This window comes from Pseudophryne corroboree, chromosome 6 (assembly GCF_028390025.1).
Source record: "Pseudophryne corroboree isolate aPseCor3 chromosome 6, aPseCor3.hap2, whole genome shotgun sequence".
NCBI classification, from domain to species: Eukaryota; Metazoa; Chordata; class Amphibia; order Anura; family Myobatrachidae; genus Pseudophryne; species Pseudophryne corroboree.
Genome location: NC_086449.1, coordinates 464,149,489 through 464,170,264, shown reverse-complemented (window position 1 = coordinate 464,170,264; position 20,776 = coordinate 464,149,489). Strand labels below are relative to the sequence as shown.

General features: G+C 42.6%; 1 long non-coding RNA gene across 2 annotated transcripts in view; it reads right to left on the bottom strand.

Annotated features, from left to right (window-relative positions):
* Positions 1-19,687, bottom strand: part of LOC134932608 (uncharacterized) — a 37,844-nt gene extending 18,157 nt beyond the window's left edge. For both annotated transcript variants that reach the window (XR_010179423.1, XR_010179424.1), the window contains exon 1: positions 19,578-19,687. This is a non-coding gene — a long non-coding RNA (uncharacterized LOC134932608). The remainder of the gene's footprint in view (positions 1-19,577) is intronic.
* Positions 19,688-20,776: the final 1,089 nt, after the last annotated feature.

The window sequence follows — 20,776 nt, the reverse complement described above, 5'->3', positions numbered from 1 at the left end:
TCACTTACTTTCAGTAATTCAGACAAATAGTATTCCAGAGACAGTGACTTCACTATGTATTACATCACTGATAAAATCCAGTTAAGTACAAGCGGTATATTTATTTATCAATGATAACGCTTTTTTTTTGCTGGAGAAAGGGATTATCAATGCTTCTCCCTATTTAACAACAGGGAAACTGCAGAGCTATCACTTATTTCTCTTTTTTTGCATGTTACTGCAGGTCCCATATCTTGCTATGGTGATTACAAAGCATGTCTATTTAATTACTGCAGGCTAAAGGGGGGTACTCACGGAGCGATATTCTAAGCAATCTGACTAGATTGCTTAGAATATCGGGATGATCGCTCCGTGTGTAGCCCCCTCGGCGATACCGATGCGCGGCCCCGCACATCGCTATCGCCGCTGCTAGATTGGCCTGCATGCAGGCCAATCTAGCGGGTCGCTCACTTCACCCGCTGGGTGAAATGAGCGGCCCCCCATCTTCCCCCGCACGCTCAGCACAGATCGCGCTGTGCTGAGCGGCAGGAGAGATGTGTGCTGAGCGGTTCGCTCAGCACACATCTCTCCTATATCGTCCCGTGAGTACTGGGCTTAAGGATCATTGATCCTCATGACTAAAGCATACTTGCCTACTTTTGGAAATTAGTTTCAGGGAGATTCTAAGTGGTATGAGAAGTCGCACAGAGCGTCGCTGAGCTGATATGTCATGCTACGCCTAAGGGGTGTGTCTATCTCCACCTATGGTCGTGTCAATTGCAGCTTAGGGTGATATTATGCAGTGGCAGGTGGAAACTAAGGGGGCAATGTATTATAACAGAAATGATCTTGCTGCTATAATACTTCCTGCTTCGCCTCATTACCGAGGCGAAGCAGGAAGCTCCTTTGACAGGATGTAAGAATATCTTTTCTTTCCAGAAGCAGGGGAATGAAAACTTCCGCTCCGGTGATCCCCGCCTTAGGACACAGCACATCAGCTTAGTGCTGATGTGCTGTGTCTTCCTGCCCGGCCGGCTCCACTGCGCATGTGCAGGATCTTGCTACTCTCACTATCTCCTATGCAGCCCAGAGCCGCCACCCGCCACAGCCAGGGACAGCTCTGTCCCTGCTGTGGGGGTGGTATTCATGTGACCGCCGGTCAGCTGACCGACAGTCACATGACCTCCTCCACCAGCCCGACGGGTCACTGTCCCGATGGTCGGCATGCCGACCAACAGGGACTATTTCCACTCGTGGGTGTCCACGACACCCATAGAGTGGGAATAGAACCCGCGGCGACCGCAGGTCGCCACCGAGCCCGCAAGGGGCTTGCTGCACTCTCCCCTCCCCGCGTCGGTATGCTGCCGGGATCCCGGCGTCGGTAAGCTGACCGGCGGTCAGGAGACCGCCGGTCAGCCATACTACACCCCTGCTGTGGTGTGTGGGCATCGCCACTATGCAGCTATTGAATTCGATTTTACAGGTATCGGAACAGTCAGTGCTATTGATCGTTCATACATTGCCCTGCATGTCATCATGCTATCTTTTAAATAGTTAGTAATACATGGAGGGGAGGGAGAGGGCGGTATCAGTGCAGACTAGATGGGCCAAGTGGTTCTCATCTGTTGTCAAATTCTATTTCCAGATGATACATCTACCCCTAAATTACTGCCAGAGGGGGATTGTATATGGGCAGTCGGAAAATATTGCTAATTTATGTGATCATTAACACTGATTGACTTCTCTCAACATGAGCCCTCACGTGCTTCTATAACTTCCACTGCTTGAGCACACAGGAGTCTGTGCCACCACACACACACACACACACACACACGGGAGTGCCAGCCTACACACACACACACACACACACACACACACACACACACACGAGTGCCAGCCTACACACACACGGGAGTGCCAGCCTACACACACACACACACACACGGGGAAGTGCCAGCCTACACACACACACACACACACACACACACGGGGGAGTGCCAGCCTACACACACACACACACACACACACACACACACACGTTAGTTTCAGGCTACACACAAAGGGCTCAGTGCCAGCCTACACACACACACTGGTGCTAGCCTATATACACATAGGGGTAAGGGGTAACTGCTAGCATACAAACACACACATATGAGGTTCAGTGCCACCCTTCACACACACACACACACACACACACACACACACACACACACACACACACACACACACAGGTCAGTGCCATCCTAAACACACACATAGGGGTCAGTGCCAGTCCCCCCCCCCACACACACACACATGCACACATATACACAGATCAATGCCAGCCAACAAATACCCCACAGCACAGTAGCAGCCTACACTCAGTGCCAGCCTGTGGAGCTGCTAAGTTAGAACCATATACACTGACCTTCGGAATGGCCACTCCTTCTCCTACAGCCTCTCCTATGAGCTCCCAGCCAACCTGGACTGTCAAACTACCCCAGCTGACCAAAGCTGCTTTCCGTGCCAGCTCCCCATCACACCCCTTCCTGGATGTCAGTCTGCAGCTCCCAACATGAGAGGGGGGAGGGTACCGCTGCTTCTGCCACGGCCAGTGGAGAGGGAGCAGCGCTGTAAACTCTCCATAGTAGCTGGCTGTTTACAGGCTCTGCTGGGCTGGCCTGGGAGGCTCTGAGGTTCCCCAGCGGTGCCAATGTTGCAAGCTCCTGCTTAGCTCCGCCTACACCTCGGCCGGACTCGTGCATGCGCTGTCCGGATTTTTTCAGACGGGGCTGGGGGAATCTGGGGGACTGGGAGAACTTGGCGGGGGACCGGGGGACGGAGGGGTAATACGGGAGCCTCCCGCGGAATGCGGGAGTGTCGGCAAGCATGTACTAAAGATGTTTATTGATTACATCAAACACAGCAATGTCCAAAGCTATTGTCGCAAATTTGGCACCCCCGAACTGTGTATGTGTGTGTGCCACTTTAAGAACTTTTGTAGAGCTCCGCAGCAGCAGAAGTGCTGGGGCAGGAGAAGTTAACTGCAGCCCTGGGTCCAGTCACGTGGCCTGAGGAGAGAAGGCTGATAGGCTGCTGATAGAAGCAAGGCCTGCTGGGGAGAAGAAGGTGGAGAGTGTGGTGTGTGCTGGCAGATGGAGGAATGCAGAGCAGAACGGGAGCTTTAAGCTAAAGAGAGAGAGCCGCAAGACACTGGGCAGTGAGAACAGCGATGTTAGAGAGAGCAGCGGAGTGTTGCTGGAGATCGAGTGTCGAGACGCCACAGCCGGAGGACTGGACACCGCCAGGCCTGATGATAGGCGCGGACGCCGCAGCCATCTTGAGGGGGAGAGTGAGGAGCCATTACAGCAGGAACAGCCAGCTTCAAATTCCGTTCCCTGGGTGTGAGTGAGTACTGTTTGAAACTGACAGCCAGCCACAGACAAGTGTACTTTTGAGCCTCAACCACCTGTGTTACAAACTAGCCAGTGATTAAGTAGGGTGCAGCCAGCCAGTGTACAGAGGCGGAACTACCGCCAGTGCAACCAGTGCGTTGCACTGGGGCCCGCCACTGACTAGGGGCCCAAAGCATGTAATGAGTCATGAAAACTCATCAACCGGATAGTAGATGGGATTATTCTGTGTGTATTATCCTTATAGGAGGTATATCCAGAAATTCCCAACGAAGTACTAAAGACAATTGGTATATCCAGAGACAGAGTCAGTAAATGCTAAAAGCACTGATTCTAAAAACTCCTACACACATGGTTGCAGCCTGAGAAATCCTCTGGATACAATTGTGGGCCCTATGTGGGAGTTCCAGTGCTTTTAGCATTTACTGACTCTGTCTCTGGATATACCAATTGTCTTTAGTACTTCGTTGGGAATTTCTGGATATACCTCCTATAAGGATAATACACACAGAATAATCCCATCTACTATCCGGTTGATGATCTCTGGATATACCTCGTATGAGGATGATATGCATTGATACAAGTCTCTCTATGTGAGTGGAACCAATAAAAACACACTTTGGATATTATCACTACATATTACACTATTGTGTTTATTTCTGTTTATTTTTCTAGAATCCAGTATCATTTATGTAAGTGTATTGCATTCTGGTCTTTTTGTGAATCATAGACCACCTCTCTGAATGTGTTTGTGGTTACGGTAGCGCCACGAGTTCTCATTTTTTGTTTTTAAGGTGTATAGTGAAAGTCTTGGTGAAGGCTTTTTTTTGTGGGAACACGGGCTGTCATCGTTACCTGTAAGCGCGGTTCTGGGATAAAATTTGTATTCTCATGTAATGAGTCAGTTTGACTCATTACATGCCGCTGTGTGCTGCGGGCAACCGCTGCCCGCAGCACACAGCTGCCACCGAGGACAGTAGAGGAGCAGCGGCTACGGGGGTGAAGGAGGAGGAGGGAGGGGGAGGAGGGAGCTGCAGCAGCGCACTGTAATTGGTAGAGGCGCTGCTGCTGCTGCTGTCCCTTTCCTTCCCCATAGGCTGTCCTCCGCCGCTGTGAATGCTGGGAAGCGCATCCCAGCATTCACAGCGGCGGAAGAGAGCCAATGGGGAAGGAAAGGGACAGCAGCAGCAGCGCCTCCACCAATAACACAGCGCTGCTGTGGCTCCCTCCTCCACCTCCCTCCTCCTCCTTCTCTCCTGCCCGGGATCATCATCTGCCAGAAGCTGCATGAGGAGCCTGAGCCAGCGTAGACTGCAAGTATAATTTTCTTTCTTTCTTTCTTTCTTTCTTTCTTTCTTTCTTTCTTTCTTTCTTTCTTTCTTTCTTTCTGCCTCAATGTGTAAAAAGAGGGTCACTGTCTGCCGTTATGTGTAAAAAGGGGGTCACTGTCTGCCGTTATGTGTAAAAAGGGCACGCTGTCTGCCGTTATGTGTAAAAAGGGGATGCTGTCTGCCGTACTGTGTAAAAAGGGGGACGCTGGCTGCCTCAATGTGTAAAAAGAGGGTCACTGTCTGCCGTAATGTGTAAAACTGGGTCACTGTCTGCCGTTATGTGTAAAAAGGGGGTCACTGTCTGCCATTGTGTAAAAAGGGAGTCGCTGTCTGCCGTTATGTGTAAAAAGGGGACGCTGTCTGCCGTAATGTGTAAAAAGGGGACGCTGTCTGCCGTACTGTGTAAAAAGGGGACGCTATCTGCCGTACTGTGTAAAAAGAGGACGCTGTCTTCCGTAATGTGTAAAAAATGGGACGCTGTCTGCCGTAATGTGTAAAAAATGGGACGCTGTCTGCCGTAATGTGTAAAAAATGGGACGCTGTCTGCCGTAATGTGTAAAAAATGGGACGCTGTCTCCCGTAATGTGTAAAAAATGGGACGCTGTCTGCCGTAATGTGTAAAAAGGGGACGCTGTGGTACTTTTTTGTGGCCACACCCACTCCCCACAAAGCCATGCCCCTATATTTTTTTGCGCGCCTACGGCACGTACTGCCCCTGTTTTACATGGAGGTGGGGGGGGAGACTTTAAGTATTATTAATGGTCCTCATAAAAGAAAAGTGAAAATACTGTATAAAGTGTTGTATATATATTGGGTGTGAGGAGTGGCAAGACCTGGTCTCAGAGCCGGCCTTAGCTATAGGCAGGCTAGGCATTTGCCTAGGGCATTCAAGCATGTCTAGGGCATCCAAGCATGTCCCTGCAGTATCTCATGCTGGGAGGGACAGTCTGCAAACTATCTGTTACTTTCCAAATGTATTCAATCAGTACTGGTATACACTGCTGTTTACATTTGTCATATAAAATGCACACTCTCCCTTAAAGTTCTTTAAACTCCCTTCGGCAGGCTTGAATGCTCCTGACTTGTGAGACCTCAGACAGACAGCAGAAGCCTGGTAACTGCAATTCCTGGACCTGTGACATTTTTACTGACTATATAAGGTTATTACTGGATGGCTTCTTATGATACCACGTGTATTTGGAAGACTGCTTCACATAAATCTGACATCACCTATACTGCTTGTACACATGGGGGAGGGGGAACCTGCCATCCTGTGTGTGTGTCCCTTATCCCTGTGCAAACCCCAGGTGTCTGCAGGGACATAACATGGGCAGTGTTCTCCTCACACTTTATTTCCTAGTCAGTTCATGCCGTAAAATTCCCTTGCCAGGATGGCATACCCTGTGAGGTCACATCCCTTGTACAGGTGCCCCTTTAATTGGTGCGAGCGCAAGCACGCACCCACCCACCCGTCCTGCCATCCCTATCTCACAAAATGCAGTCACGGATCCAGGGAGCTGCATAGGCGCGCACCCGGACTGCAAGCATGCCAGCAAGCAAATATAAGTTTTATAAAAAAAAGCTACTAGCAGAGCCGGCCCTAGCCAATTTGATGCCCTAGGCAAAATTATGTCTAGTGCCCCCTAGCTCCGCCGCTAGTTCTGCATCTGTACCTGCAACGCTCAGGTAGTGGGGCCCACCGGGGGGTTACCCTGTGGGCCAGTTCAACTCTGCACAATGCCACACAGTAATGACCATAATACATATAAATCCACACAGTAAAGGAACCTTACACATATGCCCCACATTAGTAATGCCCATAATACACATAATGCCACACAGTAATGCACCTTACACATATGCCCCACATTAGTAATGCCCATAATACACATATACTGCCACAGATACTGCCACACTTGCTGGTTATACAAAAAGATCAGTATCAAACATGTAGAAACTGTCCATTCTCTTCACTATTCAGTGTGTTTGCTGGTGTCTGTTACTCCCGTTAACTGCATGCACTTTACTTTATACTGTGGGAGCTAAATGCTCTGCCCTCCAGTCTGATGTGTCCAAAAGTCACGCTGCACCGATGTTTCATATAGAAATAGCACAACGCAACTTACTGACCACGTTACAGTGCTAGATGGCAGGGGAATTTTACGGTATGGACTGACTAGGAAATAAAGTGTGGGGAGAACACTGCCCATGTTATGCCCCTGCAGACACCTGGGGTTTGCACAGGGATAAGGGACACACACAGGATGGCAGGGTCCCCCTCCCCCATGTGCACAAGCAGTATAGGTGATGTCAGGTTTCTGTGAAGCAGTCTTCCAAAATACACATGTGTTATCATAAGAAGCCATCCAGTAATAACCTTATATAGTCAGTAAAAATGTCACAGGTCCAGGAATTGCATTTACTGGGCTTCTGCTGTCTGTCTGAGGTCTCACAAGTCAGGGGCATTCAAGCATGTCAGAGGAAGTTTATGGCACAGTGTGCATTTTTTTTGACAAATGTAAACAGCAGTGTATACAAGTACTGATTGAATACATTTGGAAAGTAACAGTTAGTTTGCGGACTGTCCCTCTCAGCATGAGATACTGCAGGGACATGCTTGGATGCCCCTAGACATGCTTGAATGCCCTAGGCAAATGCCTAGCCTGCCTATAGCTAAGGCCGGCTCTGGCTACTAGCATTACTAATGTGGGGCATATGTATAAGGTGCATCACTGTGTGGAATTATGTGTATTATGGGCATTACTAATGTGGGGCATATGTGTCAGGTGCATTACTGTGTGGAATTATGTGTATTATGGGCATTACTGTGTGCCATTATGCAGGGTTGAACTGGCCCACAGGGTAACCCCTGCCCCCTGGTGGGCCTCACTGCCTAAGTGTTTCTGGGTCAGATGCAAAGCTAGCGGCGGTGCTAGGGGGCACCAGACAAAATTTTGCCTAGGGTATCAAATTGGCTAGGGCCGGCTCTGCCTGGTCTGCACACTTTAATTCCAATCATAATAAGAGGTGCTCTCATACGGAATCTTGTAGTTCCACACAGAAAAAATAAAAATGCATATAAAGTTTTATTAAGTGTTACATAAGTAAGAAGCTATGTGTTAAGAGTATTACATAGGTGAGAAATAATAATTAGAATGTAAAAAAGTGTTACATAGGTATAAAAATGATTAGGTGCTAAAGAAGATTAAGTATTACAAAGTGGAAAAAAGAATGGTACAATCTCACTTTCTGCGCTCCAAATGCTCCTTCACTTGAGTAGTCCTCACACCGATGACATTGTTAACATGAAATAAAAAGATATAACACAAAATAGTGTAATACTGTATATAAGATAAAAGTTCTTTCCCCAGTGTGGAGGGAAACTAAGGTGATAGAACAGTCCCAGAAAAGGTCCGACGTCCACCTTCTTATGGGGTCACCCAAAGTGATGAGGACTTAAACGTAAATTCTTACGTGTATGCTTACTTCTTTAAATGTAGTAGAAAACACATAAAGGTTTCTTTACTGGAGATGATGTTTTATTCTCTCCTCATTAGACCATGTGAGATCGATGTCACTCATGGATTTATATGCGAAATTAAAATACGGGAAACCAATTAGGGTCACGCAAAAACCCTTTATTATTTTAAAACCAAACAAACAACCAATCGTACCCAAATTGGGGAACACAGATGGACTTCAGCTGACACAGTAACATCCGGATATCACAATGCCATATAATCCCCTCAGTGAATACGCTGGTTTAAGAACTCCAATTTACACTGTATCGTATCAATGCGTTTCGACGCACGGCGGCGTCTTTATCAAGATTAGACAGTGTATTTAACTATAATACAAAAGGCATCAATAAAAGACTTTTCCATATAAATAAAATTCCCATAAACAATTTCATAAAGACATGACATAAAACATACCACTGGCGTGCAGCCTCTCACATAGGGTCAGCTGGATGAAGTGAATCCACAAACTGACCTCCCTTAAATAATAGAGACCTAATAATTTTCTAACCAATGAGTTAAGATCTTACTTGATAGACATCTAAATGCACCAATAGAATGTGAACCCTTTATGGTTTATTTGCATAATTGGCGCCAACTTCATACTTAAATCCTACTAACGATATGCTCCTACGGCCTATCGCCATGGTAACATATCCAAATAACCAATAAGAACGGATAATATATCCTCCGTCCAATACCCGACAGCGCGTCCCGCTGTCATAGTAACGTGGCCGGAACTTCTTACGTCAGGCCGCTAATATCCGCCGCCCACTACCCGACCACGCGTCCCGCTGTCATGGTAACCCGGCCGGAACTTCTGAAGTCAGGATCACGTGACACACGCTAATCTAGCGTGCGTCACACCTGACAACCACGTCACCATCTCCATGGCTACAGGCTAAACGCACAGCCGTATGTAGTCACGTGTCCGGGATTCCTCCCACCGCAACTCATAGCGTTTCCATGGAAACCCGTCGTATATACTCAACTGAGATTGAATAGCACGATACCTCCCTACAGATTCTACATGTCTAATAGACAACATTCTTTAATCAACCATACGGTTTACTATATATATATAAGTTAAAGTTGATAATCAATACTAGAGGCGGACACATTTGTACTCACTGTGGGCTAAATTTTGCCCATTTTAAAAATGGCCCCCGGGATTCCAGAATATTATATATTAAGGATTCATTAGATACTTTCAAGCATGAAACCAAAATCTGTATGTTAACAATGATTTTGGTTATGATTGTAGAGCTAAATATCCTTAGCCATTTTTTAAAAGCTAAATATCCTTAGACATTTTTTAAAAAAGCCCACCATAATTGGACCAGCACTACATAGTGTGGACAGAGAAATCCATTTTACAGTGTAATATGTACAAATAATAAATAGTAAATAATATAATGTTGATACCGGAAAATATAGGATATATCACAAAAACCATCTGATCTCGAAATGATGATGATCCCTGCTATACAAATATCACAGGAGCCACCGAATCTCGAAATCATGATTCAAACCATAAAGGTTTAAGACTATTAAATTCATAAATATTTCTCATTTCTGCTTTTGCTAGCCTGTTATCTCTATCTCTTGTTCGCCAATTATTCTTTATCCATTTTATGGCACAAAAACTTTTTATTCCTTTCACAGACTTCTCATGTTTCTCTTTAAAGTGTAATGAGAAAGGATGATTGATATTTCCATTTGTGATGTTGCGAACATGCTCTGCCCATCGAATTTTCACCTGACGTTTTGTTTTACCTATGTATAGTAAATTGCATTTGCATATTATACCATATATAACATAGTCTGTATGACAGGTGATAAATTCATCTATTTTAATAGTTTTCTTTTCCCAACAGAAATTGGTTACTTTGGACTCAGAGCTCGAACAGGCTTTACACATTTTACAATCCCCACATCGGTAAAAACCTTTGTTTCTAGGGAGAAATCGTTTCCCATCCATATGTAGTGCACTTGATACAAGGCTATTTTTAATATTGGGTGCCCTTTTGTAAGTGAATTTAGGTTTTTCAGGTAGTACTTTCCTTAGAGTCTCATCTTTAAGAAGGATATTCCAATTCCTTCTCATAATTCCTTCGATCCTTTTATGATGTTTATTAAATTGTGTATGAAAGGATACTTGGAAATTTGTGGAATTGTTCACTGCCTTATCTTTATCCTTCAGTAGTGTACATCTCTCTATACTGCCCACTTCCTCAGATATCCGAAGCAGTTTTGTTGCCTCATACACCTTATCTACAAAATTCTTAACCATGGTGGAGGCTATCCAGGGGTATATACGTATTGCAATCTGTTGGTTTTACATAATTACTGGTAGTGAGAACTCCTTCCAATATCTCTATATTTAAATCCAAAAAATGGACGGACTGACGGCTACTTTCAAAAGATAATTGAATATTCAAATTATTGTCATTCAAATATTGACAAAACTCATTAAGGGCAGATTCATCGCCCTTCCAAATAAAAAGAATATCGTCTATGTACCGCCACCACCGCACCAGGTTCGCGCTCCAGCCATGACCTGTCCACACGTGGGACTCCTCCCACCTGGACATAAACAAATTGGCGTAGCTGGGCGCGAACCTGGTGCCCATGGTGGTACCGACCAGTTGTTTGTAGAAGGATCCATCTTAATTAAAATAATTATTCTTGAGGATGAATGAAATACCATCAAGAATAAAGTTAGACAGTGCATTACCAAAGTTTTCCTGATCTAATGTGACTTTGATAGATTCTAGACCATCTGCATGGGAAATAATAGTGTACAGGGAAGCCACGTCAGCAGTAATAATAATATAATCATCTTCCCATTGAAGATCTGAAAGGTGGTTAAGTATATCTCTGGTATCCTTGAGATGTGACTTTCCCCGAATCACCAGGGGCTGCAGATGATGATCTATATATGCAGATAGATTCAACGTGATGGAAATAGTCCCTGCCACTATTGGCCTCCCTGGAGGGTTAGCAATGTTTTTGTGGACTTTGGGGAGAAGGTATAAAACTGGGATGGAGAAATTTTCATTTATCAAATACTGGGAGATCTTTTCATCAATCACCCCCAGATTTGTATATTGACCTATTAGCTGATCGAATGCTTTGAAAATACTATTCGATGGATCACCCTTAAGTTTAATATATGTAATACCATCCTCAAGTTGTCGTAACCCTTCATTGATGTAATTTTCCCTGTCCATATTTACAATCCCTCCCCCCTTATCCGCTGGCTTAAGGATAATCTCATGATTCTCTTGTAGATTTTTAAGACATTCCCATTCCTTCTTGCTTAAGTTGTTAATTTTATTGGGGACTCCTTCCTTAAGTAGGTTAAATTCCTCCAAAACACTTTTATGGAAGGTGTCTACGCAACACCCTCTACTTTGGGTTGGATAAAAAACAGATTTCTTCTTAAAAGTGGAAACTTCATTATCTAGATTCTGTTCTATACTATCCTTAAAGAACCTCTTCAGTGATAGTTTTCTAACAAACTTTTGTAAGTCTACATATAGAGTAAAATGATTAATATCATTGGTGGGGCAGAATTTGAATCCTTTTTTTAATACACGGGATTCTATTTCATTCAATACATATTTACTGAGATTAAATATTAAGTATTACAAAGTGATGCCGCAAAGCAGCCAGGCCCCACAAACCCAGGGTGCCCCGCGCCCCAAACTCATCCCTAAAACTGACAAATGGTAGAAATTTATTCAGGACTTACCATCATAGTGTCTTTCCCAATAAAGTGTAGATCATCAGATAATTATATTGTTGTAGCATCTTTAAAACGGGTGTAGAATGTTATGCCGGCGGTCGGGTTCCCGGCGGCCAGCATACCGGCGCTGGAATCCCTATCGCCAGCATACGGACACCTGGACGAGTGCATATGAGCCCCTTGTGGGCTCGCTGTGCTCGCCACACTGCGGGCACGGTGGCGCGCTACGCTTTCTATTCTCCCTCCTGGGGGGTCGCAGACCCCCAAGAGGGAGAAAAGCTGTCGGTATGCCGTCGGTCGGGATTCCGGTGCCGGTATGCTGGTCGTCAGGAGCCCAGCCACCAGCAAACTGAACACCACCCCTTTAAAACATGCTATCACACTGTGGGACAACAGCAATCCCCTGTGCACCACACCCTCTTGGGTATACACTTATTAGAAATTATTAGAAAGAAGGCATATCAAAAAATGTTTCTATCTTCTTTAGTGGGTTTCTGCCTCAATAGCTTTCATATATCATCTCTAGAATTGAACAGGATGAAATGATCCTCATAAGGATAGTAAACACTCTATACTGCACATGACCTTTTCATATGGTTTCATAGGGATTAAAATCAAGAAGTATACAATAAAATGAATGTTCATACTAAAATCATACTAAAATGCTCTACCAGAAACAGATTAATTTTAGGCATATCACACAGTCTTTCCTCCTTGGTGGAATGTTGCCTGGGTTGGTAAAGGGTGAAGACTGAAGAATAGTGTATTAATAGTAGGTAACACATGGAAACCACAGCAGCAGCAAGCAGCTCGACTGACGCGTTTCGACATAGTGAGTCTTTTTCTATGCATTCCAGGGGAATTAGATTACAAGATCATTATTTTTGTGTCCTATTATTGTATGTTATTTATATGTATGACAATCCTCCTAATGTACAGTGCTGCATAATATTTTGGCACTTTATAAATACATAATAATTATAATATATCTCTCATTTGTCACATGTTGATGAAACATTAATTTGTCAACTCTTTGTTATACACAAATATAAGCATTTAAGGTGAGGAAATTACCTCTTACATATGGATGCACTGTAGGTGTAATATACTTTCATTGCAATAGCATGAGGTACATTGGGACCGTACCCAATTATGTATACCAAGCCCATCCACGATCAGAGGATCTAAGCATTTGTAGAGTCAATAGCAAATTATAGCTACTACAATGCTTAGAGAGTATTATACCCATGTGAGTGCACATATACCCATTATTCTGTACCCCATGATATTCATTCACAAATAGACCTCTTTTTAATATATACTACCACAGTGCAAGGTCCAAAGCCTGGATCACACCAGTGGTATGGTCCGTTCATACTGCTGTATCGTTATCACTTTCCTCCACTCCCATTACTTCTCCTGCTTATTGCTGGAGATTGAACTCTGCTCTCCTCCTGAAAAAGGATTTAGTTGCAAAGACCAATTGAGATTTGGAAGATTTCTTTGTCGTGAACAGACCAGGGGAGATTTCCCCGGCTGTAGTTTGGGAAGCTCATAAAGCCTCCATCTGTGATCATTTTACTTCTCTAGCTAAATCCTAAAAGGTAAAAGATCATCAGGCAATTGCGGATCTTGAGTTTCAAATTGAGGACCTGACGTTGCAGCACCAATGTGTTCCTAAATGCTCAATATATTGTAAACTATTGGCGTTGAAAGGCCAGTTGTATCATATCCTATCCGCCAAAGCAGCTAAAACTATGCAGTGGCTACAGCATAAATTCTATTCCAAAGGAGACAAGGTGGACTCTTCTAGCTTCTCACTTACATGCTCGCAAGCAGAGTTCATTTACTGAGATACTCGCAACACAAGCTGACTTATGATCCCCAGCAACTCACTCATTGCTTCAAAGAATTTTTATCAAAATCTATATAACTTACTTGCACCGTTTTTTTTAATCAGACATTGCAGGAATGTATCGATCAATTTCTATCTATTTGTCCCCTCCCAGTCCTTTCAGAATCACAGCACCAGTCACTTAATACGGAAATAACAATAGAGGAGATTGAGGTAACCATGAAGTAATTGAAGAACTCTTCAGCACATGGCCCGGATGGCCTGCCGGCATTATATTATAAGAAATTCAGTCAAGTGTTGGTCTCAGTTCCGAATGAGCTATTTAATGCTATACAAACAGGAACACCATTCTACAGTACCTCCACCAAAGAGGATATAGTTAGAATACCTAAATCTGGCCATGATCCCATGATGTGTGGTAGCTATCACCCTACTGTATATTGCTCTTTAACTCTGATCTAAAATTATTTGTGAAATCCTGGCCAACCGGCTTGCTGGGGTGATATCCTCCCTAGTCCACCCAGATCAGGTTGGATTCATCCCTGGCAGACAAGCTTTTGATAATATCAGATGGGCGATAGATATATACATTTAGTTGATTCCACTAATACTCCCTCTCTGGTGATGAGATTGGACACTAAAAATGTGTTTGACCGGGTGGATCGCACTTTGCGACACTTCGGTCTTTCTGACCGATACCTTACAGGTGTTCAGTCACTATATGATCCGCTGTCAGCTTGTGTCTTAGTGAATGGTCTAATATCTCAACCCTTTAATATAAAAAATGGAATGAGATAGGGTTGCCCCTTGTCGCCTTTGATCTTTGCCTTAATGGTAGAACCTTTGGCCTCTAAGATTCATAGCTGCCCGGATATCTCTGGGGTACATATTGGCTCCTCAGAATATAAAATATTGCTCTATGCTGACAATATCCTACTATCGCTTTCTAATCCTCTCATCGCGCTCCCAAACCTATTCAAAACTGTGCAGGAATTTGGATTGATATCTAATTTTAAAATGAACGCTTCCAAAACTGAAGTATTACATTTTAAGGGAAAAATTAAGTTTTGTGGGGGAATGGTACACTGGATTTCACCTACCTATAGGAGAATTTCATAAATAAAGAACCAGTATAGATTTTAATTAATCTGTTTTAATGTTGGATTAATTGTTTATTTAGTATGAAACTCATATAAGAGACCAGTGGAGCTCCCTAGAGTTATATATATATGTTTATGGTAGTAGAGCAAGGGAAAAGAAAACTGTTTATTTGGGGCACTCTTAGATTGTAGTATTTAACACGTAACTTTTATTTTAGAAGAAAAGACTCACACAGACTAACAAACATAAAACATGTAATAAAATCATCACATGATACAGCCAGAGTTGTATAGGTGATGTTGAGATCACAGTTATCGTCATTAAATTCTGTAATGGCTGTACAGGTTGAGTATCCCTTATCCAAAATGCTTGGGACCAGAGGTATTTTGGATATCGGATTTTTCCGTATTTTGGAATAATTGCATACCATAATTAGATATCATGGCGATGGGACCTAAGTCTAAGCACAGAATACATTTATGTTTCATATACACCTTATACACACAGCCTGAAGGTCATTTAATACAATATTTTGAATAACTTTGTGTATTAAACAAAGTTTGTGTACATTGAGCCATCAAAAAACAAAGGTTTCACTATCTCACTCTCACTCAAAAAAGTCTGTATTTCGGAATATTTGGATATGGGATACTCAACCTGTATTTGGAAAACCTCTTCCTCTATGAATGTATCAATCTGGATACTTTGCTAGCTGTTATTTTGATACTCTTAATAATATTGTATTGATGCAGTGCTTTACTGTAACATTTCTAAGTTTCCACAATTTTAGCAAAACTGAGTACAGTTAAGCATTCCTCTGAACACCCTCAGTATGATTCCTTTGAAAAGTTCACGGCTTTAATATCTAGGCAGGCAATTTGCAAACACGATACATATGGATTACTGGTTGCTTAGAGGCAAATAGAGAGCTACAGCAAAGTTGGAAGGAAGAGAGACATATAAGCTGTACCAGGTTTCTACTTCTGAAATTCTGCCATATTAGAGCACAGAAATTCCACCGATGTCTCACAGTTGCTGCATCTGCTGTTAACCCATATTTTACAGAAATAACTGCAAGAGTTAATGAGAGTGCAGGAGAGAGGTCTTCGTGCTGTTTTGGATTTTAAACAGTACAATTGGTACATATTATTTGCCCAAGAAAAAATATAAATATAAATGTTTAAATAGACAGTTATATTACTGTGATATAATTATTTATTTTATGCTCTGAAAAGAGCCAATTAATGTGATGTAGTTTCATTAATATTTACTGCTTTGACAATAATGAATGTGATGCGGAGACAGGTAAGTCAGGATTTCTAGGAAAGAACCTTCCACACACGATAACTCCAAGGATTTCTGCTGTCACAAATTATATCTGTGACATCGCATTGATTATGATGGGATCCCTGGTGTCTCTGTGTGGAAAAAAGGTGCTTCTGCTGTCAGCTCCTGTAGGGAGTGTCTATGACACTAGGGCTGATGAGAGAGCACTGAAAGTTTGAGGAAAGATAAAGAAGGGAGTAGAAGTAGTGGCACCCATATCTGCAAGTATTCGTGATGACACTCTATTATCATAGGTCACTATTTCTAATCTCCATATAGGCGCACCTCATGATGAGATTTCAACATACATACAGATTTATAAATAAGCAACTATGATCATCATAATGTGGCAATAACCATTATATTGTGATATAAAAGTTGCTACACGTGGATTTTCAATAAACATACAAAATCTATATATAGTCTGCTACGATCATCAAAAATGTGACAGACCCTGCTCCGTTTTAACGTAATTACCGTTTGTTAGTTTAATTAATTAGAGTGCAGCACAGTCAATAAAACATCATTAATAAAAAGCAGTTTTCTATTCCTATCGAATCACAGCGTCTGTATGTGCTGTCTTTGAGTATTAAATTATGATATGCAGTTGGATTTACTTTTGCTGGTAAGGTATATGAGCTAGTTGTATACTGGTGCTTGAATCTCCAATACTGCAATTCATACAATTTCACGTTTGATAATAATCATAATAATAATTGTACATGATCTGCGGGACCCCTTCCTGTAGCTAGAGCCGCTATATAATTTCCTTAATTAAATAGGTCCTATGGCAGCATTAAGCCGTGACATGAAACGAGACCTTGTAGCGGGGCTAGATCTAAGTGTTTCAGTGTGTGTGATCCCAGCATAAATGTCCGTCATTCAGTGGGACTCACCAGTGCAGCTGAATTTGCTAAGCAGCATAAAAGTGAGTGGGTCCTATGCAGCGCCGATATTTACCTGGGTCTTTTACTCATGGTCATTCAATGGGACCTCCCAATGCGGTTTCAATCACTATGTGACCTTCTAATAGGTCTCACGATTGCTACATCAGCGCTCAATGTTTGTCCGATGATAAAGGGTCTTCCTTTCTCCTCTGTTCCTATTGTTTGTATTATATTACTATAATTCATATCTTCAAAGCAAATGTATAATTTTAACCATTTAGTGCTTTATAAAAATGAATAATTATGTACCTTTTAATAACATACTCGCAAAGGTTGTAACTAGAAATATATCTTTAAATCATTAGGAATATTCTATTCATGGACGAATGCACGCCAGTCATATAGAATGTAAAATGTAAGAATGTGTTTCCACAAACAATTGATACTCATAGAATTCACATTTATCATTATACAGTATTGGTCAAATACAATGCAAGTCACCATAGAATATTTTCACAGGTTCAAACTATATAAGAAAGAAACAGTATGAAAGACAAGTGTGAGAAGTGTATGTACGTGAGAGTGTATACTTATTTATTACTGGGGAAATATTACTTCATGCTCTCGGCAAATCACAGATTTAATCAATTTCAAACCCTAGACTTATTAATAAATACTGGAGAAATATCTATCTGAAGAAACATCTAAGGGGAATATAGATTTTGGGTTATGTGTGTGTGTGTGTGTGTGTGTGTGTGTGTGTGTGTGTGTGTGTGTGTGTGAGAATGTGGGTGAGGGGGAGAGAGAGATCAGAGAGAGTTATACCCAGAGGGGAAAATGCTAGTGTGGATGTGCGGGGGAGGAGCAGCATGTGACTGCATTGTCTCTTGTACAAACCACATGGGACACAAGTTAGACTCCATTTTGGGAAACTCCCATAATTCCAAAGTCTGCAACACATGGTTCAAAAGAGAATGCCACTATCCTATGTTTCCAGGTTCAAGCACATGGCATTCTTTGTTAGGCCATAAAAAGTCACATAGCAGCAGCCATTTTGAATGAACCAACATATCTCTGAAAGACTCCACTACATTCCAGAATGTATAAACTACAACATAATACATATGTACTGATTTCTCAATCCAAGCCATCTAATTATATTCCACAATTCCAATCCAAATTAACCAATTTATTCAAACACCCTAAGAACTGACTTCAATTTAACATTCCAGTCCATCTAATTATATTCCACAATTCCAATCCAACTTAACCAATTTATTGAAACATCCCAAGAACCGACTTCAATTTCACATTCCAGTCCATCTAATTACACGTATTCAAGTATATTTCACATTCCAAGAACCAGCACAGTATCCTGCATACTGTCCATGCTATATGAGCCATTACAAAACACAAATCACCATCCACAAAATGTATACCACAAATGCTATACTAAAGGTTGTATAATATTGCAGCTACCATTACAGATTCCAAAACTAAAACTATCACAAACATGTTTCACAATATCCTAATTAAACCATCAACATTAACCTCAAAGCCATCCATAATACAGCAAGATACCATTGTTATCTATATTCCCAGACTAAGGGGTATATTCAATTGAAGTCGAAAACTGCCGTCTGTCGAAAAGACGGCAGGTTTTGACTTTTTAAGGTTGAATCCTGATTCGACCTATTCAATATTTTGCTAAATTTTTCGACAAGTCGATAAATTCGACTTGTTGAAAAGCACGTGGATCAGCGGAATAGCTGCCGATCCACGTGTTGCTGTCGAAAACGGGGCCAAATCTGACAGGTTTTGGCCCCCTTTTCGACCATCTCAGTCCGACATCAAAATTATGTCGGACTGAGATGGGACGCAGAGGAGGCGAGGGGGGGGGGGCCCGCAGGGAGACGGGGGGACAGCCGGCAGGCATACAGGGAGATCAGCGCTACAGTAGTGCTGCAGTTGGATGTCACTCAGCTGCCCGGCCTCACGGCAGCTTCCACCCGGCTCAAGCACGCGGCGGCTGAGTGACATCCTGCTGCAGCGCTACTCCGTAGCGCTGATCTCCCTATATGCCCGCCGGCTGTCCCCCCACGGCTTGCCCCCCTTCTCCTCCTCTGCGTCCCATCTAAATTCGACTTGAAAAAGTCGAATTTTAGATGAGATTGAATAGGGGTTGTCGGATCCATTCCGACTAATAAATGTTGGAATGGATCCGACTTTAATGGAATATACCCCTCTAACTACCACAAACACATATTTAGCTATTCTATGTCATTATTATATTAGATATAGAGAGATCGATACTTTAGCCATCGTGAGGAGCTTCCAAGTAACCTGGTGATTGAAGCTGCATTCTTACAGAGTCTCTGAAGCTGTGGTGGGAGCCAGAGAGTCTGTGAGAGATGTGATTTCAAATGCTATACTGTACCTGTGCTGCGTGGGTGGATCTTCCACAGGAAGTGTGTGGACCTGTATCAGTGAACTGGCCATGCTTTCAAATGCTAATTAGACCAGGCAACAGTCTGTGTGTGTGAAACTAGTTTTACCACCACCAGCCTCCAGAGCCCACTCCATGTGCGACATCAAAATACAATATCACAACTATATATAGACATCTCTGATATGGATACGAGGAAATGCCCTGTAACATCCGACATGCATGTTTCTCTGGGCAGCTTTCTCAGGGGCTGACAGCAGAAGCACACTTTTTTTCCCACACAGACGCCAGGGATCCTCTAATTATCAATTTGATGTCACAGATATGATTGATGACAGCAGAAATCCTTGGGGTTATCGTGTGTGGAAGCTACTTTCCTAGAAATCCTGACTTACCTGTCTCTGCATAACATTCATTACTGTCAAAGCAGTAAATATTAATGAAACTACATCACTTTAATTGGCTCTTTTCAGAGCATAAAATAATTATATCAAAGTAATATATCTGCCTAGTTAAATATATCTATTTATTTATAGTTTTCCTTGGGAAAATAATATGTAGAATTTGTACTGTTTAAAATCCAAAACAGAACGAAGACCTCTCCCCTGCACTCTCATTAACTCTTGCAGTTACTTCTGTAAAATATGGGTTAACAGCAGATGCAGCTACTGTGAGACATATATCCTCTGTACCAATCAAGGATCTCTCATTGGAATTTCAATGCTCTAATATGGCAGAATTTCAGAAGTAGAAACCTGGTACAGCTTATATGTCTCTCTTCCTTCCAACTTTGCTCTAGCTCTCTATTTGCCTCTAAGCAACCAGTAATCCATATGTATCGTGTTTGCAAATTGCCTGCCTAGATATTAAAGCCGTGAGCTTTTCAAAGGAATCATACTGAGGGTGTTCAGAGGAATGCTTAACTGCACTGTTTTGCTAAAATTGTGGAAACTTAGAAATGTTACAGTAAAGCACTGCATCAATACAATATTATTAAGAGTATCAAAATAACAGCTAGCAAAGTATCCAGATTGATACATTCACAGAGGAAAAGGTTTTCCAAATACAGCCATTACAGAATTTAATGGACAATAACTGTGATCTCAACATCAGCTATAAAACTCTGTCTGTATCATGTTATCATTTTATTACATGTGTAAATGTTTGTTATTCTGTGTGTCTTTTTTCTA